Consider the following 14,948-nt stretch of genomic DNA (forward strand, 5'->3'; position numbering starts at 1 on the left):
AAAGAGTGGAGGCACAGGCAACTAGGAGCACACTCAGACGCTGTTTCTACTTGGCGATTATCTTACGTGAATCGTTCAACCTGTCTCCTCTGTCAAATGAGGAGTTTGATGTGTTTTAGATTCTAAGGATCAAATGAGATCAGTGTGAAAGTTACTTTTTTTAAAGTATTGCCTGTTGCCTGGAGTTAACCGAAGCTCAAAGTCTGAGGTTACATTCCTCCACCAGACTACTTTCACTTTTGACACCAAGTCCAAGTTTGAGGTTTTCCAGAAACCACCTCCAGATTTGATAATTCACTAGAAGCACTCAGAGAACTCACTAAAAGCTGTTACATCAATACTTACGATTCATTACACGAAAACGATGCAGATTAAAATCAGTCAAATGAAGAGATAGTTAGGACCCAAGAGGGTTCCAACAGTGAAAATTCTCCTGCCCTTCTCTCTGTAGTCAGGATGAAATAACCTTCTGATATTGATGTGTTACAATTTAGAGTGTTGCAACCAGGGAGGCTGGCCTGAGATTCAGTGCCTCAAGGTTTTACAAGGGCCTGTATTATAGTATTTAGGAACGATGGATTTGATTGATTGTCCACATGGCTGAACTCTTGTCTCCAGGCCAACTGATAGCATATGAACCAAAGCCCATAGGATCAGTCTCTCTGGCATGGCCAGTGCCTATCTCAGGATGATTAGGTGCTGCCAGCCCTATCTTCAAGTCCAGCTGTGGCCAACCCCTGCCCTAAAAAAGATATTCCTATCAGATATGACAAAGTTTTCCCTCCTAGACATCAAGAACAAATGTCAGATCTCTCTACAGTTAAGGTCCAATAACTACCCGCCTATAGATAAAATATAGCATTATTTCTAGAGATATATGCAAAACAAATTAATATTTCTGGAACTAAAATGTTATAGAAAAATAAATGTTGAGAATGTTGAGAGTGAATACAGCATGCCACGGGCAAGTGTTGAAGGAAAAGTAGGAAGATTTAAAACCAAATCCAATTGAATGCTATTCACTTGAGAAGCCAATGGTGGCTTTTGCTAATTTACTCATCCATTCAACAAATGTTTAGAGAAGCTATCATGTGTCTGGCACTGTGCTATGCCTTTTTTTTTTTTTCTTTTTGCTATAGGGTGCGCACACTCGCCAGAAAGAGAGAGAGAGGTAGAAAATGAGAAAACACTCCCCAGGAAGGGTGGCCACACCGCAATCCCTTCTCCTCCATTTTCCTCTTGGGATCTTGGGCACACATGCATACACACTGGCGTGAGTTTAAGCCACTGGGTCCAGGACTCAAATTGCAGTTCACTACATGGGAATCCAGCGACATAGCCCTTAGGCTAAGTGCTGGTCCTCACACTGTGCTATGCTTTTGTAAAGATAAATTTAATACTATATTCAGAGTTTAGGGTTTAGGGTTTAGGAAGATGGGTATGAAGGAAATAAGTACAGAAACAATGTAAAACCTTACATGTAATAAAGCCTCTAACAGAAAGGCTTATGATAGCATGAAAATGTTGTGTAGAGGAATTGATTTTGTCAGTCCTAATTTCTGCTCACACTATCCAAACTGTCTCCAATGGAATCCCTTAATGCATTTATGAAATATATATGAATTTACCTTGTCAAAAATGAACTGATTTTATTGGAATATTCTAAAGAAACTGAATATACCACAAAAATCACATTATTTTCAAATAACATAAGGGCAAATCCTTTAAAAATTTTAAATCTTTTTTTTCTTTGATAGGTTTTACCATAGGGCACATGCACTCACCAGAAAGACAGAGAGACAGAAAGCAAGAAATCATCCCCCAGGGAGGATGACCATGCTGCAATCCCTCCTCCTCCATTCTCTTCTTGGGATCTTGGGCATGCACTCACATGTGCCCGGTGTGAGTTTAAGCCACTGGGTCCAAGACTCAAACTATGGTCGACTACATGGGAGTCCAGTTGACGTAGCTATTATGCCGACTGCTGGTCTCCCAATAATTTTAAATCTTATCTAATTTATACAGGATTATAACATTCAAAGTAGTTTTGAAAACGTGATATAATTTATGATGTATTTTGTTTGGAGTATTGCAAACAAAAAGAAGTCTTTCTTAAGACTATAGTGACAGCATTTAACAGAAAAAAAAGTGATTTTTTTAAAACAGGTCTTTAGGCATTCAGTAAAAAATATTAATTTAACATTCCTCTTTAGTATAGTTCATTTACACACATTTAGCATCTGACACTATGCACTTTTATTCAAATTTAAGTAGGCTTTCCATTTCTATGAATAGTTGGAATTATTACCTAAAGATAGATTAATATTTGCTTATTTATTGTGGAAATAATACAAAGATCAAACTGATGAAAAGGTAGGCAAAAGTATAAACTGCAATTGAAATCATTGTTATAAAATCAGAGTCAAGCATGAAATATTCTAAGCATTTTTCTAAAACGAAGACCCTTTGAAGTTTTTATTCATATTAATGAAATCCTGAGGGTTTGATAAAGTCCATCCAGATTCTGTGGACTTTATTAAAAAAAAATTGCATAACTCTCACTTTGAATTATGATTTTTAGGGAGCAGAGATATTTATGGGATCAGAACTAAAACACTCCATTGACAAAACCCTCTGGTTCTATCTCTAGCAAAAGCTAGCTAAGATCTAAGTGATTTGACTGAGTAATTAAAACTCAAGTTGACTGTCATAAATTCTATTTTTTCATAGGCAAACATCAAAATATAATCATTAATTTCTCCAAGAACTCATTTGAAGAATAATTTTATACAGAGAATTCAACATGCAATTTTTGGCTTGAGTTGATTACCTTGGAGCTAAACGGTGATCATTTTTAGAAGTTGAAGAAATCTGAGCCAACAGGTGGCATAGTGGTTAAGCTCTGGATTCCCACATTGCTGACCATGGTTTGAGTACAGGACCTGGTGGCTTGAAAATAATGCAGGGTGCTCGCAAATACATGCCCCAAATCCTAGGAGGAGAATAGGGGGAAAGGAACTGTGGTATGGCCATGCCACGTACCCCCACCCAGGAGGGAGGACGATTTCTCCCATTCTCTTTCTCCATCTCTCTCTGTGGCAAGTCCACATGCCTTATCACAAATTAAAAAGAAAAAAATTGAATAAATCCCTGTTTAAGGATAGCAAGAGAACAAATAGAGAGGCATAATGTTAGTGGGACACCAAAATTATTTATTACCTGTTGATGACATGTATAATATTCTCAACTGGACTGGTCTGAGAAGTATTTCATGCTGGGTCAATTCTTTTTACAAGCCAAATAATATATAGTGATTGAAGTTTAAGTAAATAATGAGAATAATAATAATAATAACCTGAAAAAAATTATCAAAAGTTATTTGATAATGAAGATGTGGATAGTAATGTTGTTGTCTTGACTGATATGCATGGTATTCGTGCTGGAAAAAGAAATGTAATACATTGTAAAGATATATGTGATTCACTGTAAGATAAACAAGATTATGATAATAAGAAGAAAAATTAAATGAAAAGATTTATAAAGAAATCCCTGTTTTACACGAGATAATCTTTCATTTTTACCATCGAGGTCAAATCAATTAACTGTTCCCTCTAGTACAATTTCGGTACATTTTTCATGAATACTGTGTAATTTATCTATCATTTTGTGCTAGCTTAGTAGACAACCTTGTCATAGTCATTTTTATGACTAAAGAACTGTGTCCTGCAAGTGTTCCTTCCATGACACATGCCTATTATGGGTCAGCTATGGCTGTTTCTTGTCCTTTTCTCTGAGACCCAGCCTAATGGAGTTGACTGTATCTGCAATATGTTTGGTCTCTTAGTGAAGAAAAAGAAGTCATTAAAAGCAAGCACTGACTTTTGAAAATTTTTCTAGGAAATTACATGCTGTTCTTACTCACCTTTCATTGGTTATATAGGCCCTCCTGAGCTTATCAGGGTGCAAATGTTTACTCTTTCTGTAGGGAGGGGAACCCAAGCAAAAGACTATACTATATGGAAAATTAGAAACCAATCTATCATACTCACATTCCACTGTGACATATTTGGGCAATGTTTTTTAACTTTATTTATTAATTTATTTATTTTAATTTGACCAGAAAGGGACAAAGTGAGAGAGAGAGAGAGAGAGAGAGAGAGAGAGAGAGGGAGAGGGAAATGCCTTCAACCATGGTGCCACCTGCCAGCTCCTATTTGGGCAGTTTTTAAATATATAGTGATATCGTCCATTTGAACCTGAAGCAGTTTTCCTTACCAACTGGAACTACCAAGACAGCAATATAATAGGAAATAATGCAAATGTAGTAAAAATTCAACAATGTTTGTCCAGATACCAGAAAAGGTAGAAAAGATTAGATTGATACATTTGACATTATGACATTTCTGATTAAGAAAAGGCTTCCGGGATTCAGTATTTAGTTAACCTGTACAGAATTGTCAGTGCAACTAAAAAAGCAAGCAAACAAGGCAACATTTCCAAAGTACCATACTAAATGCAATTGAACTCTAAGTCAAGGCCTAAGAAGTAGAAATTCTACATAAAGCTTGACTCTACTCAGAAAGTCAGTAGACTCTAAAATTTAATAACGCATGATCTATTAAAATGAAATTCTGTCAGTAGAGGAAAGTGGTTCCATTAGTTTATAGTAAATAACTGTTATGATTAATGAAATATGGAGAGTTAAATTCTTATTTCACGCAGTAACTGTCGTAGGAATTAACATCCTCAGTCATCTGGGTGTTGCACCAACTAGAACTTGATTAATCTATATTTCTGTTAAAGTCACTAATGCCTACAAGGGCAAAAAGGCAATTAAAAATGTTTCTTGACACAGGAGCCCGTAACATGATAACTACAGCATTTCTTCATGAAGACCAAATTTCTGAGATTTAAACATGATGTTCTTTATGCTGTATACCTTTGGTTTTTGTTGTCTTAATTTCCTCAGCTTTCCAGACTAGCAAAGAAGGGTTTAGATATGCGATTTTTTTTTTTTTCAGATAAAGGCTTATTTTATTTAAGCGGCGATCTGTATAACTGCCATTGCCACTATGTACAGACAAGAGATGGGGAGCTTTATTTCTTGGTCTCTTCCTCCTTGGACAGAGTCTTGATGATCTCTTCCTTCTTGGCCTGGAGGCGCTCCTCACGGCGCTTGCTTGCTTCCTTGGTCTTAGACCTGCGGGCCTCAGCCTGGTCTGCTGGGAGCTTCTTGCAGGCCTTGTCTGCCTTCAGCTTGTGGATGTGCTCCATGAGAATCCGCTTGTTCTTGAACACATTCCCCTTCACCTTCAGGTACAGGCTGTGATACATGTGGCGGTCTATCTTCTTAGACTCCTGGTATTTTCTGAGCAGCCGGCACAGGATCCTCATTCTCCTCATCCAGGTCACCTTCTCCTCATCCAGGTCACCTTCTCTGGCATTCTAGCATTGGCCATACCCTTTTGCTTACCTATGCCCATATGCCTGCCCTTCCGGTGGGCCAAGGTGTTTTTCCGGCATCAAGCCTGGGAATGGACAAAGGCTTGCAGATGATCAACCCATCCTTGATCAGCTTCCGGATCTGCTGACGGGAGTTGGCATTGGCAATTTCATTGGTCTCATTGGGGTCCAACCAGACCTTCTTTTTGCCACAGCGGAGGACACTAGAGGCAAGCCTCTTCTGAAGCCTGAGCATACTCATGGCTGCAGCCACAGCACAGAAAAGGTACATATGTGTATGTTTTTGAGAGGACGAAAACTGCGCATGTATTTTTTAAAAGCCCTACACTTTATTTATTTGTATTTAATCACTGAACATCCTTACAGCATAAAATATTGTTTTTCAGTGCATACATGCATTGCCTGTCAATCAAGTTGAAGACATTACATTATTATAACATATACATCATCCTCAGTGGATCACTTTCATGTGTCTGTTTTTTTGTTTGTTTCCTGAACCCCTCCTTCCCACTCTCCACCCCTTCCTAAACATTTTCTGGTATCTATACTTGCTGTCTTCTGTTAGTGTATGTCCTAATCTTTCAGTCTTTGCCATAAAGTGCAGACATCCGTTATATATTAAGTGGGGACATACAATATCTGTTTTCCATAATCTGGATTGTTTTCATCCACTTTGTATCAAATAACAGGTTCTCATTGTCTTTATGGCTGGGTAATATTCTATAGTGTATATGTGCCATTATATTGAAGAAATACTGTATTTTAGCATTTGACAGCACACAACTGCAGTTATCTTCTCTTGTATATTACAAAAGTCTTTGCCTTGTCCATCAGAGTTAACAATATGTATTTTCTTAAACTAAATTAAGTAATTTATGTTCATTAGAAAATTTGGGAAGAGACTACTACGTTGTGTTTTTTGTTTGTTTTTTTGTTTTGTTTTGTTTTTCCCTTAGGGCTTTTGCCATATGATGCATGTGCTTACTGCAAAGAGGCCGTGAGAGAGCAAGTGAGAAATGCCCTCTGAGGGAGGATGGCCATGCCACAGTACCTTCTCCTCTCAGAATATTAGGCACACATGTATAAAAGCCCAGCGTTATTTTCAAGACACCAGGTCTGAGACTTGAGCTGTCGTCGGCCATGTGGGAGTCCAGTATAATAACCATCATGCCACTGTTAGCCCCTGAGACTACTAAAATTTTTAAAACATTGCTTTGACAATAAGAGATTAATAGTCTTGACATTTTTGAGTATTTCCATTTTTCTCTAGCTCTTTGTGTATGTATATGTTTGTATATTTATAAATGTGTGAGGCTTTCTAGGTATGTTTTGTAAGGATGTATGTTATTTTTTTGACTAGACATCACATTTTTTTTTCCGTTTGAAATGTTTTGTAACTAAATATATAATTTCTCATCTTTTTTTAATAGAGATTTTTGCTATAGGGTATGTGTGCTCACAGAGAGACAGAGAGAAACAGAGAGACAGAAAGTGAGAATTCATCTCCCAGGGAGATGGACACACCTCAGTCCCTTCTCCTCCATTCTCCTCTCAGGATTTTGGGCACACACGTACATGACTGGCATGAGTTCTAAGCTGTAAAGTGCGGTTCACAAACCATGGTCGACTATGTGGGAGTCCAGTGATGTGACAATTACATCATCTGCTGGTCCCTAATTTCTCATCTTAAAATAGATTAGAATTAATTTAACAATTCCATATTTATTTTTTTAGGGATTTTTTTTTTCTATAAGGGGAATGCACTCATCAGAGAGACAGAGAGACAGAAAGCGAGAAATCACTGCCCTGGGGGGATGGCCAGGCCCAGTCCCTTTCTCCTCCATTTTCCTCTCAGGATCTTGGGCATGCACACAGATGTGCCTGGCATGAGTTTCAAGCCACAGGCCCAGGACTTGAACTGTGTTCAACTATGCAGAACTCCAGCAAAGTAACAATTACACCATCTTCTAGTCATACACATACACACACACACATATATGTATATTTATATATATAATTTTATACATATAGATATTATATATATATAAAATAATATATATATTATTTTAATGAGAAAGAGAGAAAGGTTTTTTTTTTTAGTGTCATTATTTTTATTGTTAATATCCAAAGCTTAAAGGACAAGGACCAGAGATTACTTCCAGACATAAAAAATTTATAAATTCTTAATTGGCTGGTGAGGCCAGTAGGGGTACTTCTTCTTGTCTAATGTGGTTTCTGGGAAGACTTCATTCAAGTCCTCAATGGTCATCTGATCAAATGGAATGATGTTCTTCATCTTTTCCAGCTGTTTCTGATATTCTTCAATTCTGGCCTTTGAGAGGGATGCAAACTCAGCCCAACTTTTCACATCTTCCTTTTCTTCAGTGTCCACCTGGACAGTGTATCCTCCGGCACAGGAAACTTCGGGGCATTAAACTTCTTCTCAAAGTCATCCAAAAATCTTGGGAACCAGCAGTTAGCGTAATGGCTATGTCGCTGGACTCCCACGTGGTCGACCGCGGTTCGTGTCCCGGACCCGGTGGCTTAAAACTCACGCTGGGTGCGTGTGCGTGCGTGCCCAAGATCCCGAGAGGAGAATGGAGGAGAAGGGATTGTGGCGTGACCATCCCCCTTGGGGGGTGATTTCTCGCTTACTGTCTCTATGTCTCTGTCTGTCTGGCGAGCGCACGCGCCCTACAGTGAAAATCTCTCCAAAAAAAAAAAAAAAAAAAGTCATCCAAAAATCTTGCCTTGTTCATATTGGACTTGTAGTATGACCAGTAGATAGCTGGCGGGTTCTTCGGTAGTGCAGCCAACCTGGAGGTGAGGGTCTCGTTCCTAGTTTTTAGGAAGTTAGCAATATCCTTTTGGTTTGGGGGTATTATTTCCCCAAAAGCTACCCAGTTGATAGTTTTTAGGGCAAGTTTTTGCACAGCCATCTTGCAATCCTTCACTGACCCCAGTGGCAAACCCAGAGAGAAAGGTATTTTGATAGGGTCTTACTGCACTTCAACCCACTTGCCTCAGCCTCTCCGCCAGGATTACAGAAGCATGCTGACACACCCAGCCTGTTTAGGTTGGTTGAGGAACCTACCCCATACCTCTCTTGCAGCCCCAGCCTTGTAGACCAGTGCCGTACCACTTGCACCGCCATGCCTAGTTCCTTATTTTCATACTTAAATTATACAATAAACAGCTTGTGCAACTTACTGTCTTTTTCTGCCATGATCGAATTATTTGCTCCCTGAATCAGACTGATCACTAAAGTCAGTATAGAGAAAAGAATAATCTCTTGTTCTGTATAAAACAAGTCAGTTTATTTCCATTATTAAACAGCATGCTGCTACTTTTTAGTTTTTCCAAAATTATAAAATGGTACCGTTCATAGGCACTAATATGGATACTTGAGTAATACAAGGGGATTCAAAAAGATCATGGGAAAATGGAATTAAAGTGCTGGTTCGTTTGGTGTAAAATATGTAGAAAGCTATGCCCAGTCTCCCCACACACCCTTAATAAGCATTTTCCATGAATCTTTTGAAGACCTTTCATATCAGTGAACAAAACAGACAAAGAGCCTCACCTTGGTGGAACTTCTATTTTACTTTGGTTATATGGGAAATATATGGTATGTTTTGAAAGTAAATTATATAGTGTATGATGAAATGATGAGTATATGATAAAAAGAAAAGCCGAGCAGGATAGGAAGATCACAATGAAAACTGACAAATTCAGCCCGAGCCTCAGAACAGGATCCTCAAAAGGAAGAGAAAGTGAAGACAGAAAAATTCAACCAGTACGAAAGGAGTGAAACAGGACAGAGAGGTGTCCTGAAAGCCCCTGGGGAGAACTGGCTACCTGTTGCAATCACTCCTGATAAATGAAATTGATGAGGTCAGAGAGACAAGCCCAGATGAGAAGGCAGGATACCTGGCGGCATCATGGAGAATAGTTCTATTGGATGGTGAGATTGAATGCCTGATGGAGAAAAGGAGAGACGTGAAGGATAGATCACTCTTTTGCAAAGTTTTCCATGTACAAAAATGCAAAGAAATAGGGCAATATTTTAGCAAGAGAAGTCGGGTCAAGAGAGAGATTGTAAAATGAGAGAAATAAGAGAAGTCTTGGGCACTGAAGGGATGACTCTGTTGAGAGACAATCACTGATGTCTTAGAGAGATATAGAACTGCTTGTCTGTCTCTCAGACGCTGAAGTGATGTACTTCTTGTTAATAAGAAAGGATCTTTTGTATGACTGGGAAAATTGTATTTAAAAAATAAACTCTGTAGCAACAATATTTGTTCTGAATGAAGAAATAGGTGAGTTAATATATTACCTGCTAACATTTGTGACTATTTATTATAAAAGTCAATTTTTTTGGAGAGGTTTTTGCTAAGGGCGCATGTGCTCGCCAGACAAACAGAGAGAGACACAGACAGAAAGTGAGAAATCACCCCCCAGGGGGGATGGTCACGCCGCAATCCCTTCTCTTCCACTCTCCTCTCGGGATCTTGGGCATGCACGCACATGCACCCGGTTTGAGTTTTAAGCTACTGGGTCCGGGACGCAAACTGCAGTCAACTACATGGGAGTCCAGCGACATAGCCATTACGCTAACTGCTGGTCCCTCAAGTTAATGTACTTAAACACTGATGTGCGTGGACCCAGTTCATCTACACAATAGCCCTATGAATCACATTCTTTTTAAAACAATAGTTATTTTATTTAGTTTTATTCATCAGTATCAGTTTTTTTAAAATTTGACCAGAGAGAGGGAGAAAAGCAAGTGAGAAAGCAAGCTACCAGATCTAGTACTCCAACTGTGGTCAGCCATGTGTGAGTCCAACATCCCAACCACCATGCCACCTGCTGGCCCAGCTGTAAATCAGACTGTATCATTACCCCAGTTCCATACATGAAGAAGCTGAAAGGACAGTGCTTCGAGTAACTTGTAGGTCATTTCATTGATAAGTTAAGGCTAATGAAGGCACACATACATTTTAATATATATTTCACATTTACAATTTTTCCAACTGTATATGATTTCTAATTCCTAGTAACTATCACCCCACCTTCAAATCAATGTGTATAGATTTGTTATGTAATTGATATGCCTTATGTTCAAATATACCTTTGTATTCTTAAATTTTTACATGGTAGAAAATTCACAGGTAACCTTCATTAGATGTATTATAAAATTACAAGTATGAATCTTTCTTTTATCTTTTACGGATTGTGCAGTATCTTCATATTAATGATCTAAAAATTAAAATGAACTAAAGTAAAAACTGAACATTCAGTTTTGAAATTGAGAAGGGTTAACAGGAATTTTAAGGAGTATTCACTTTAGCCAGTTTTAAACTTTAAGAGAGGATTTTTTTCCTTTCATCCTCAACCCCTCTCTCCCCAGAAAAGCAGTCTGTTCTGAATATTCCAGAAGGCAGAGGATATCTTGCTCAGAAGTTACTGAGATCACATGACCTCATTATCAATAAAGATCTGTATTTCAGTCTACTGGAAATAAAGTTTTGAGGCTGCAATTCCTGACAGTGATGAATTAAAATATTGGGTTCCCAGATGCTTGCTCAGAGAATCCCTCCACCTGCAGATAGGAGAACTCCTCCTGTGCCTTTTTAAATGACATTGGTCTCTAGTTATTACTTTCTTAAAAATCCAATTTTTTTCCCAGTGACAATTCTGCTAAAAAATGATAAAGTTGCAGTTAGTCACATTACCAAACAGATTGCACTCTGAACAATAAATCGTCTATCTAGGCCTCCTACTATGGCACACAGGGTAGAGTTCTAAAATCATTCTTTTTTAATAATTTTGCTGGAGAGTGAGGTATGTATATATCTACCAAATAGAGCTTTTGGGATGTTCTGTAAATATTTGTCATTCCCTTCTACCCAAGGACTTAGAGTTGATCTGCCAAAGTCATTATTAATTTTCCTTGATTCACTGAATAGCACCTGCCCATCCGTCATGAATGCAATCTCACCTGAGGTTTGAGCCACCCGCCAAACTCACTCTCTTACCTGCTTCTTAAAAAGAAGAAATAAAAATGGACCCTTGTACTAGTAACGCCAATTTGTCTTTTAATTCCCAAAGACTGATTCTTTCCCTCTCTATCTTTATCCATACATAGGCACAAGGAACTTGAAAAAGTTCACAAAAGATTCAAATTAAAGTACAAGTTTATTTTTATTGAAAAAAATTCATCTTTGCTTGATTTTTTATAATATTTCCATAAGCTTTTTTTAATATCCCTCTCTATATAACAAAGATAGTGAGGGGGCAAGGTAAAAGTTTACCTATTTTACATGAGGGGTAGACAGGAGCCCCTGACAGGGTCTTCATGCCATGATCTTCCCCCAGTCAGATATCCAGGACTATTGGCACCTATTCGTCCCATGGGCCAGTAGGGTCCCTGGCCATGAAACTAGGACATTTCTCATGTGGATCCAGTTGTGACAGCTCTGTGACACGGTCTCATCTCTGGGAGGGACAAGTTTAGATGTCTTGGTTAAGAATTAGATAGAGGTTTAATTATATTAAAATTGTGCCATGGAGCAGCTGATGGTGTGGTGGTTAAGGTGACTGGATTCTAAATGGCCACCTATAGGGTTCAATTCCCAGATCTGAAGGTCTGAAATCATATGAAGCACTTGTGCATGCGTGCCCAACATTCTGAGAGGAGGAGGGATCTTAGAGTTGGCTACCCCTGCTGGCAGAATCCATTCTTTCTCGCTCTCTCCTTTTCTGTTTTTTTTTTTTTTTTTCCCCTCCCTCTCCCTTTCTCGGTATCCAGCAAGAAGCATGCATGCCTTGTAGCAAAAATGTAAAGACAAAAAATAAAAACAATATCATCCCATTATAATAAACAACTAAATGTCTTGAGTGCTGGACACGAGACATGTGGCCCTGCACTTGGAGTGTGTTTTCGTGGTTTATCATGATGCTCACATAACCAGGAAAGTTATGTTAGGTGTACGGTAGATCACCCAAAATTTTACTAAAATATGCGCCCCACTTTGCAGCTTTCAAATGTACATTATATTTGATTTCTAAAATAATTCTTGGATGTGTTATCATTATTCAGATTTTACACATGGTGCATTTGAGAATTATATAAAGTATTTCCACAAGCTAAAAATCTTTTTTTCTTTTTTTTAGAGGGTTTTTTTGTTTTTTTTTGTTTTTTTTGTTTTTTTTTGCTATAGGCCACGTGTGCTCACTGGAGAGACAGAGAAAGAGAAAGTGAGATATCACCCCCCAGTGGGTGATGCCCTTCTCTTCTAGTCTCCTCTCAGGATTTGGGGCATGATCATGTTTCCCCAGACCAGCATATCTTTATAATCTTGGGCCTGGCATTTTTCAGGCCAGCCTGGGAATTCAAGTCCAAGGCCATGTCTCTCTCTGTCTCTGTTTCTAGTGCATGTATACATATGGTCTATTAAAGCAAATAGCAAATTCTTATACTCTTGGTATCAGTATTATAGATTTTAATTAATGGGTCCTAAAATTAGAGCCATGGTCGTGTGTGTGTGTGTGTGTGTGTGTGTGTGTGTGTGTTTAAGCCTCTATGAGTCAGACACTAAAAATTGAGAATCAATTCTAAAATCGCTCCTAATGCTAAGATTTGATAACTTTTGTGTTAAACAGTTTAATTGATACATCTGTTATGTGAAAATTTGTAAGCAACTAGAAACTCTGTAAGTGAAAGAATAATAATGAAGAACGAGCGAATAATGTAGTGTTTGTTCTTTACCATAAAACATAATGTCAGAGGCTGCCTTTTTTATTTTCACTTTTTTCAACATAAGCAATCAAATGCATTGATTTTAGTTTTGAAGTCACAAAGGGAAAGTATTGTCAAAGGGTTCAAAAAGTAAATTTCATAGCAGTTTATTTTGCTAATTGATGTCTTTCTTTAATCTCAAAATCAAGCTTGTGAGATTCTAAAATAACTATGCAATATAAACTTTTCTAAACAAGAATTAGAGGGAAATGTTGTTTACTTCCATTGCATAAAAAAATACACGATTTCAACCACTCTGCTGATGGCTTCTCTTATCAGTATGACCAACAATCACAAATTACCTGGAAAAGTACTGTCTTATACCTGGTTTCACATCAATCAGTGCAGTTTAGTATTTGAGACAGCCACATATTTTAATCTGGAATGATGTAAGGCACATTTACATTTCGGTTGAACTGCATTAATACATTTTCTCCACCATTACATTTTGCATGTGTGTGTTTTTTTTTATTCAATCAAGAATTGAATACCTAGTGTTCAAAGCAGTAGGCTTTCTTGTTATTAAGACAATAAGGTAAAATACGGTTTTATCTATTTTATTTATTCACAAAATATTATTCTCTCTCAGAAGGTTTGTGCACTACTGTATTCAAGGGTATTTCTGTTAACAGGACATTAAGATGCTATTTGGCATGTTAATTACCTCCTTGAGCATTGCCATTTTAAACATCTGTTTCACCATTTGGCTAATATAAACCAATTTCTAAAAAAAAGATTCAGACATACAGAAACCTTTAGTTACTTCATGAAGGCTCTTTGATAGCTTGGGCACATTGAGAAAACATTAAGTAATAGGGAAACAAGCTGTTTATAATAGGTCTTTGTAACAGTGAAAAAAAAAACTAGTTGAAAATATAAGTAGAGCTATAATATCAAAGAAACCTAAGATTCCTGAAAACAGGATTTTTAGGAGTTTACCTTTAGAATAACCCTTAAATGTTTCTTTCAAGAGCTTACCCATGTTTCAGTCTCCAAATATCTAGGACAGATGACCACCCCATCTGTACTTAGGAACCCCCTCTAATAAAGCTCTTCTACTTCAAAATGTTGTTCTGATTCTTAGACACTTTTTCCTTAGATGAAGCAAAAATGTTTCTTTCTTTTACTTGTGCTCATTGATCACTGATTGGGTACAAGGTTATCTTAGAACAAATCTCAACTTTCTTGCAAAACGGTTGCACTTGTGGGTTTAAAAGCACAGTGCATTACAGACATTTTTATCTCGTTCTTTGCAGCAATTCACGAATAAAAGCCAGAGATTTAAAAATGCAGCTGCAGTAATTTAATCTGTTTAACCAATAGGCTATGCTCTTGTGCCATATAATATGAAATGTTAAACCTCGGATTTCTGATTTAATAATTGTACATTATTTAAATTTACTTGGTGGCACATTTACTTGGTATTGTTTGGAGTTTTTAAAGTAAAACAGATCCATTTATGCAATAAATATTCACTCATTGATTTCTCTGTGCCAGAAACTTGGTCAACTTTTAAGCACTAAGGATAAAATGGTAAAGTGTTATTTCTCTTGCAAGTTAAGTTCTAAGAGAGGATAATAAGTAAAATGAAGAAACAGGTTTAGTTGTACGAGTGCTGGCATGGTGAGAAGCCATTATAAATAGGGAAAGTCTCTGACATGATGCTGTTAACATTGTATCCTAA

The 14,948-nt window shown here is 37.6% G+C and overlaps 2 pseudogenes; both read right to left on the bottom strand.

The window, feature by feature from the left end:
- Nucleotides 1-5,069: 5,069 nt before the first annotated feature.
- On the bottom strand, nt 5,070-5,723 carry LOC102499586 (60S ribosomal protein L19 pseudogene; annotated as a pseudogene).
- A 1,913-nt stretch (nt 5,724-7,636) lies between these two features.
- Nucleotides 7,637-8,402, bottom strand: LOC102500009 (ATP synthase subunit d, mitochondrial-like; annotated as a pseudogene).
- Nucleotides 8,403-14,948: the final 6,546 nt, after the last annotated feature.

Source organism: Tupaia chinensis, unplaced genomic scaffold, assembly GCF_000334495.1.
Source record: "Tupaia chinensis unplaced genomic scaffold, TupChi_1.0 Scaffold143877_1, whole genome shotgun sequence".
NCBI lineage: Eukaryota > Metazoa > Chordata > Mammalia > Scandentia > Tupaiidae > Tupaia > Tupaia belangeri.